This window comes from Dromiciops gliroides, chromosome 4, assembly GCF_019393635.1.
Source record: "Dromiciops gliroides isolate mDroGli1 chromosome 4, mDroGli1.pri, whole genome shotgun sequence".
NCBI lineage: Eukaryota > Metazoa > Chordata > Mammalia > Microbiotheria > Microbiotheriidae > Dromiciops > Dromiciops gliroides.
In genome coordinates this window covers 454,292,550-454,301,752 of record NC_057864.1, presented here as the reverse complement: position 1 = coordinate 454,301,752, position 9,203 = coordinate 454,292,550, and the positions used below count along the sequence as shown (strand labels likewise).

General features: G+C 39.0%; 1 pseudogene; it reads left to right on the top strand.

Annotated features, from left to right (window-relative positions):
- The first annotated feature begins 220 nt into the window (after positions 1-220).
- On the top strand, positions 221-852 carry LOC122752815 (annotated as a pseudogene).
- Positions 853-9,203: the final 8,351 nt, after the last annotated feature.

Sequence of the window (9,203 nt, the reverse complement as noted above, 5' to 3'; positions counted from 1 at the left end):
TGTAGAATGGGTGTGATACTACGTAAATTATATATGCTAGTGGGATTGTTATAAGGAAAGTACCATTTAAACATGAGCTGTTATGCATTCAACTTTCTCACTATACATATAAGGAAACTGAGGATGCTGCCACCTCTGCTGCCAGTGTGGGGGCCAAGCCAAGCCAGGCCTGGGGTGCTGCCCAGCTGCCATCATATCAGTCTCAGGTCTGGGCCTCATCATGCCCAGTGTGAAGCTGAACACCCAGACCTACTGCAAGATGGTGCTGCAAGGGGCCAAGTACCCCTACTGTGCTGTCAATGGCTTCTGGTGGCCAAGAAGGAGAAGCCCTGCAAGGAGCAGTCCTCTCAAGGTGTCCCCACCCCCACCAGACCCTCTTTGTCAGTTGCATCCCCCTCTTCCACAGCACCCTAGCGCTGGCCCCCATTTCTGGAGGTAGCTCTCACCTTGATTGATTTATGGTGTAAAGATAATAGCTATGTGATTGCTGGTTATTATCAAGCTAATGAACGTGTAAAGGATGCCAGTCCAAATCAGGTTGCTGAGAAGGTAGCTTCCAGAATCATCGAGGGCTTCAATGACACCATGCTCATCATGGTAGACAACATGAACTTTACGATGGAGTGCATAGAACCCACCATCCATGTGTACGAGCATCATGAAAACGAATGGCAGGGCAGAGATCCACACTATGATTATTGTGAAGACTGGCCAGAAGCCCAGAGGATCTCAGCATCTCTCTTGAACAGCAGGTCCTATGAAACCCTTGTGGATTTTGATAACGACCTGGAAGACAACAGAAATGATTGGACAAATCCAGAGATCAATAAAGTTGTTCTACACCTATGTTAGGGAGGGATTCCACTGACTGATTTATGGGCATTTTTCCACTACATTGAAGAGGAAAAAAAAGAAATATTTTAAAATGTAAATAAAATAATTCTCCTAACTTGTATGGAAAGGCAATAGTTTTAACAAATGGCATGTGGCTCAAAAGAGGCAATGTGTCTAAGTGGTCATCTTTTTAAAACAAAGATCTCTAGGGGAGATATAAGCTGTCATTTCTAGCTGTTCCTATGAATTCTTTCCCACTTGTATGTTGCTCTAACCTTCAGAATCAAAGCAATTTCTGCTTGTCCAAGATTGTTCTATTAAACGATTTGAACCAAAAGAGAGAGAGAGAGAGAGAGAGAGAGAGAGAGAGAGAGAGAGAGAGAGAGAGAAGTTAGAAATATCATTTCACTTCTAAAGGTCTCAGTCACCTCCTTCCTAAAATAGGTGCAACAAGAAAATTAATGAAAATCATATGATTATTTAAATAGATGCAGAAAAAGCTTTTGACAAAATTCAACACGCATTTCTATTTAAAAATAAACACTAGAGGGGCAGATAGATAGCGCAGTGGATAAAGCACCAGTTCTGGATTCAGGAGGACCTGAGTTCAAATCCAGCCTCAGACACTTGACACTTACTAGCTGTGTGACCCTGGGCAAGTCACTTAACCCCAATTGCCTCACCAAAAGAAACCCCACAATAAAACAAAAATAAACACTAGAAAGGAGGAATAAATGGAATTCTTCTTAAAATGATAAGCCATATCTATCTAAAACCATCAGCAAACATTCTCTGTAATGGGGATAAGCTAGAAGCCTTTCCAATAAAAACAGGGGTGAAGCAAAGGTGTCCATTATTGTCAATATTATTCAATTTTGTTCTAAAAATGTTAGTTATAGCAATAAGATTAAAAAATGTAATGAATAGGCAATGAAGAAACAAAGCTATCACTCTGCAGATGATATGATGGAATACATAGAAAATTCTAGAGAATCAACTACAAACATTGAAATAGTAACTTTAGCAAAGGAGAAAATTATAAAATAAACCCACATAAATTATCAGCATTACTATATATTATCAACAAAGTCCAGCAGGAAAAGATAGAGAAATTCCATTTAAAATAACTGAAGACAATATAAAATACTTGAGAGTCTACCTGGCAAGACAAACACAGGAACTCTATGAATACAATTGCAAAACACTTTTCATACAAATAAAGTCAGACCTAAACAATTGGAGAAATACTCATTGCTCATGGGTAAGCCAGGACAATATAATAAAAGTGACAATTCTGCCTAAGTTAATTTACTTATTCAGTGCCATGACAATCAAATTACCAAAAAATTATTTTATAGAGCTAAAAAAAATGATAACAAAATTCAAAACTGAAGAGAAAAAGGTCAAGAATATGAAGAGAATTAATGAAAAAAATGTGAAGAATGGTGTCTTAGTAGTACCAGATCTCAAACTGTATTACAAAATGATGATCATCAAAAACAATCTGGTACTGGGGACAGCTAGGTGGTGTAGTGGATAAAGCACCAACCCTGGAGTCAGGAGGACCTGAGTTCAAATCCGGCCTCAGGCATATAACACTTACTAGCTGTGTGACCCTGGGCAAGTCACTTAATCCCAATTGCCTCACCAAACAAAACAAAACAAGCAAACAAAAAAAAAAACCCCAAAAACAACAATCTGGTACTGGCTAAGAAATAGAGTAGCAAATCAGTGAAATAGACTAGGTACACAATACACAATAGTAAATGACCATAATAATTTAGTGTTTGACAAATCCAAAGATTCAAGATTTTCAGATAAGAAATCAACATTTCACAAAATTGCTGTGAAAATTGGAAAAAAAAAACTTGGCAGAAACTAGGAATGGATGAACATCTCACAGCATATAACAAGATAAAGTCAAAATGGGTACATGATTGAGACATAAGGGGTGATATCATTAGTAAGTCAGGGGAGCATGGGATATTTCACCTGTCAGATTTATGGATAAGGGGAAAATGTATGAACAAATAAGAGATAGAAAGCACTATGACATATAAATGAATAATTTTTATTACATCAAATTAAAAAGTTTTGCACAAACAAAACCAATGCAGCCAAGATTAGAAGGAAAGCAGGAAATGGGGAGGGGCAGATTTTACATCAAGTTTCTCTGATAAAGACCTTATTTCTCATGTAATGTGTGTTATGGTTCATTGTTATTGTATCTTATTCCAGTAGTAATGATAACAATTGGCATTTATGTAACCTTTACAGATTTTCAAAGCATTGTACATATGTTATTTATTTCATTTGATTTTTACATCCACCCTGGAAGTTAGATGCTATTATTATCCTCATTTTACTGAGGAAGAAACTGAGAATCAGAGAGATCAAGTGTCCTGCCCAGGGGTACATAGCTATAAAATATATGAGGCAGGATTCAAACTGTGGGTCTTGAGAGCAGCTAGGTGGCACAGTGGATAAAGCACTGGCCCTGGATTCAAGAGGACCTGACTTCAAAGCCAGCCTCTGACACAACACTTACTAGTTGTGTGAACTTGGTTAAGTCACTTAACCCTCATTGCCCCACCCAAAAAACAAACAATCAAACAAACAAACAAACAAAAAACACCCAAACAACTATGGGTCTTTCTTGTCTCCAAGTTCAGTGGTCTTACTCACCAACTGTTAGTACTACTAGTAGTTGTGGTGATGACGATAAACCGATAACTGCTCATATTTCTGTAGAGCACGAGAGTTTACCAAGAATTTTCTTCACATGGGAGTGAAATGCTCTCCCTCTTCACCTCCACTTCTCGGCTTCCCTAATTCTTCAAGAAGCCTTCTCAAGACCAACACTAGTGCCTTCCCTCCAATTTACCCCATGTCGATTGATTGGGGGGGGGGGAGGAGGAAAGGAAGTGAATATGCATTTATATAGCAGCCACTACTTGCCAGGTTCTGTGCTCTGCATTTTTTTCTTTTTCTTTTTCTTTTTTTTTTGGCGAGGCAATTGGGGTTAAGTGACTTGCCCAGGGTCACACAGCTAGTAAGTGTTAAGTGTCTGAGGCTAGATTTGAACTCAGGTCCTCCTGACTCCAGGGCCAGTGCTCTATGCACTGCACCACCTAGCTGCCCCGTGCTCTGCATTTTTTATAAATATTATATTATTTACTCCTTAGTACAAACCTGAAAGATAGGTGCTGTTATTATCCCCATTTTGCAGCTAAGAAAACTGGGGAAATAAAAGCTAAGTGACTTGCTTAGGATCACAGAGCCAGTAAGTATCTGAGACTGGATTTGCACTCAGGTCTTTTTTTTTTAATTATTTATTTTAATTTAAATTTTTTTTCACTCAGGTCTTCTTTTATATATATATATATTTTTATCTTTGTGGGGCAATAAGGGTTAAGTGACTTGCCTAAGGTCACACAGCTAGTGTCAAGTGTCTGAGGCCGGATTTGAACTCAGTTCCTCATGAATCCAGGGCCAGTGCTTTATCCACTGCACCACCTAGCTGCCCCTACTCACATCTTCTTGATTACAGGCCTGGAACATCTACTGCACTACCAGCTATCTCTAATATCTAGATCTATAAATAGATCTATAGTGATGATAGATAGATGAATGGATGGATTGATAGATAGATAGATAGATAGATAGATAGATAGATAGATAGATAGATAGATTAGATAATAGATAGATACATAGATAGATGATGCATAAATAGATGATAGAGATAAATAGAAGATAGCTAGCTAACTAGATGTTAACATGTTGTCTATTCCATTGGAATGAGAGGTCCCTGTGGGTAGGGATATTTTGTATCTTTCTTTGTATCCCTAGTGCCTCCCATATATATGGTTAATAAATGCTTGTTGAATTTGCTTAGGTGAATTCTCAAAAGTCACAAAACTGTGAGGTCCATGAGGGCAGAGAACATCCTTACTTAAAGACATGAACAGAATGAGGATCAGTAGGAAGAAGCTGCCCAGAGACAGATTTAAGGATGGATGTAAGAAAAATAACTTTCTAAAAATGAGAGCCATATAAAAGTGGAAGCTTGGGAGGTAGTACTTTCCCAATGTCCCCAGTTCCTGGTGTCTCCTTCAAAATTGTTTTGTATCTACTGTGTATTTACTTTGTTTATACCCATATATACACATGTTGTCTCGCCTGGCTAGACTCTAAGATTTTTAGCAAGGTCTTCTGTCTTACCCTTGGCACCCACATACAGTGTCTGGCCCATAGTAGGTGGTTTAATAAATTATTTTTGGTTGATTAAATGGGAACTTAATCACCCTTTTCGACATTCTTTCTTTTGGAAAAGACACTTTGAGTTCCAAACATTCAACCTAAAACTTTTGGAATACAATATTCTTTTTAGCTGGGGATTGTCTATACCTACCCCCAAAATGGAAGATCCAATCCCCTCATTTTAGAGGAGGAAACTGAGATCCAGAGAGCTTAATATCCTCTTTCAAGTTTATAATGAGTTAGCAGCAAAGCTAGATCTCCCACCCTGAGTTCTTTCTACTCCCCTTTTTCATTGCTAATGAGGATTTAGAACCACAGATAGTGAGAATTTTTTTTTTTTTTTGCTCCTTTACCAGTACATGAGTTTGGCATGGCACCTTCCTTAAGTATGTTCTATGTCTTGATAAAGTCTACTGATTTCCAGGATTTCAAGTGAGACAGTATCATTCATTCATTCCTTCTGGAAGTTGTAATAACTATGATGAATCATTGCCTGATTCATTTGTCCTGCATAATTTAGGAGTAAACTACATCCTTATTAGCCCATCAAATGACATAATGTAATATAAAGAGGTTTACTAGCCAAATATATATATACACACATATATGTATGAATAGTTGCTATCTGTAATATCACCATCTATAATATTACCATCTGTAAGGGGCTAAAATTCTAGCTAGACTGTTTAAAAATTTAATGGGTAGTCACCATAAATTAGAAGCTTTAGCAAGAGTTTAGACTTTTAAGTATTTATTAAAGAGCATTAGAATCTAATGATCAGAGATAAAGGTAAACATCTAACTATTTCTAAGAGACACCAGCTTCTGACCTGCCATAGCGAGGTCAGGAACCAAAAGGACCCAATGTTTCCTTCCTTCTCCCAGAAGCCCCCTCTCCAAAAGGAAACAGGGCTGTCCACACACACGGCCCCAAGCTAATTGGCTGGCAGCCCTGATTGACAGAACTAACAGGCAGGATGCAGAAGACTGCATGGCTTGTCCTCACAAGGCTTCTTGTCATGGTGGAGCTTCCCTACATTATCTCTTCAGCAAGGGGTGGCATTCCAATTCTCACATATATCAGCTATTATTTTTTTTTTTTGCAGGGCAATGGGGTTTAAGTGACTTGCCCAGGGTCACACAGCTAGTAAGTGTCTGAGGCTGGGTTTGAACTCAGGTCCTCCTGAATCCAAGGCTAGTGCCTTATCCATTGTGCCACCTAGCTGCCCCCAATATATCAGCTATTATTATCATTATTATTAGCCTGATTAATCAAAAATCTGTAACTTAACAATTTGTCTTAATTACTTTGAAATGAGATCCAGTTAATTTAAATTCTAGACATTCTATTGATTTCAACATATATATATATATATGTGTGTGTGTGTGTGTGTGTGTGTGCGCGTATACAATCTACTGAGGGAATATCCATATGGAAAGATAAATATAATTCAAGGAACACTGTGAGAGAACCAAAAGAAGTAGTCAGGCAAAGTATTTTAGGAAAATTCAGTGAAGGAACATAGAGATCCCAGAGATACCTTTTCCAGGCCCTGGGTTGGACAATGCCTATAAGGCAGACTGGGTAAATGGGAACAACTCCTGACTATTGTGCATGATTTCCATTCCATTGCTTTTTCCTGTATTTACCCTATGGGTTCCCACTTTAGAAAGGAGTTACACTTAGCCTTAGGTTCTTTCCAGCTTGTTGTTTTAAGTACTCAAAATGTCCTCTTATACCCCTTCTCTTAGAGTCCAAAAGCTAGAGACAGAACCTGGATTTGAGTCCAGCAGCTCCTGTGATTCCAAAGCCCTCATTCTTTCCCTGGACCACTTGGATGAATCATTGACTTTGTCTGTCTGTCTATCTATCATCTGTCTATGTACCTATTCATCCATCCATCTATCTAATCTATCATTTGTTTATCTATTTATCTCTCTACCTATCTCCCTATCACTCTGTTGATATATCATCTCCCTAACTTCCTATCTCCCTATCTGGCTCCCTATTGATCTATCTTTATCAAGAATTTATTATGTGCCAAGCTTCCTGATAAGTGTGGGAGTTACAAAGACAAAAATAAAGCAACCATATCCTCCCCTTGGGCTGTTTACATTCTATCAGGTGAGACAGCATGTACATACATGCATACTATGGACTCAGTAAGTACAAGGGCATTATTGTGGGAAAGGCACTACTAATAGCTAGCTGAGGATCAATGATGGTGACAGAAGGCTTCATATAGAAGGGGGTGCTTAAGCTGAGATCTGAAGAGAACAAAAGATTCTGTGAGGAGGAAGTACATTCCAGGCATGCAGGGCAATCTTGGCTCAGCCTGTGCTGTTCAGAGAAGAGTTTAGGATCATCACTTCAGAGCTGAAGAGGATTTTCAAGATCATCCAGTCCAATCTCTTTTCCTTGCCAGACTTGGGGTTAAACTTCACCTGAACTTCTCTTCCCCCTCCACCCAGGCTCTTTCAAATATGAGCCAAATATGAAAGTTGCAAGGAAAACAAATGCATGGACAGTAAATATAATTGGCCAGTATCTCTCTGGTCTCCCAGTCATTTCTGCTGACCAGGCAGCATCTCCTGGGGAACAGTCCCCTCTGCTGGTTTAAATGGGCACTGTTTCCCCAAAGCACCAGAGACCTAGAATCATGGAACATGAGTCACTGGGCATGACTAATGGTCTTTTCCAGGTGTCTGGACTTAGTGGTGAAGCTTATTTTCTGGGAACAAGGCCAGCTAAGCATAGCTGCTTGAGAGAACTCTGGGATATGCTTGCCTTTCCCACAATGGCTCAGCAAAGTCACATGTTATCTATGGGAAGAATGTCAGAGCTCCCTCCTAGGCCTCTAGCTGGAGGTGGTGATGCCATGGGTGCCTCTGGAGTGAGCAATCGAGGGAAAGGAGGCTGTTTGATCCTTGAAGAGCATTCAAAATCATGAGGTCAATAAACATGGGTGGGGCAAAAGGATAAAAATAGACAGGGAAGCCTGGGGAATCTGACTGCTGGGACTCATGGAGATATGCAAGGTGGTACCCAAACACTGCAGGTACTTCTGTTTTCCCAGGTGGAGAGACAGGAAGACACCAGGAACTACCAGATATTTCTAGGAGGTAGGCCTCCATGGAAAAGGCATCAAACACAAAGCAAAACCCTATGCGAAGAGGCAGAGAGAGGTAGCAGAAACACATTAGATTTTTGATGCAAGAGATATGGCTTCAAAGCCTTGTTCTTCCTCATTGCTGATGTATGATCTTGGGCAATTCTTTTCCCTTCTGTGAACCTCAGTTTATTTTACCGTAAAGTATAAAATAAGGGAATGGAATCAAATGACCTCTAAGGTGACCTCTGACTTTAAAGCCTATGAACGTAGAGGAAGTATTGGTCCTTAAGTGACCTACAACTTAGAGTCTTTTGGAAATTTCAGTATTTACCGTCATATGTACTATCACCAGAAGAGTATTAGAATTGGAAAAATGAGTTTTTATTTCAGGGGAAAGTTTGTAGTTATTAAAAAAATAATATGCATTTCCCAAATACAATATAACCTACTTCCTTTCTCCTAGTCAAGTCTGGGCTCAATTTCCTATCTATTAGAAGTATCTTATAAAGATCTATATACTAATGAACCAGCTGTGTGGTCTGCCCATCTATATCATTTCTGTCCAATAAGCATTCTTCATCCATTTGTCTCATCCCATGCAGATAGTTTGGTCACAGTTTTCTGAATGATTGAGAATTGAATTTGGAAGATCTTACAATGCTCCAGATCTTGAGGCAATCAGCATAAGGCTATGAGTGTCTGGAGGACCACATTATTGACAAGAAACCCTTCTTCCATTTCCACTTTACATTGCATATCTTCCATGACAGTGACAAATATTTTTGGTGAACATATATTTTTCATATATGAGACAAATAATCAAAGGGATGCCAAAAGAAATTACCTCTGTCATTACAACTTTCAGGGAACCTTGTGTGACTTTGATATTTGCATAGGAGACACTTTGTTGAAGGAGAGCTTATAAGGTAAGATTTTGTTCTACCTTATAGTCAACCAACAATAAGCATAGTGAGAGCTTGTGTTCTTCTCTCCATC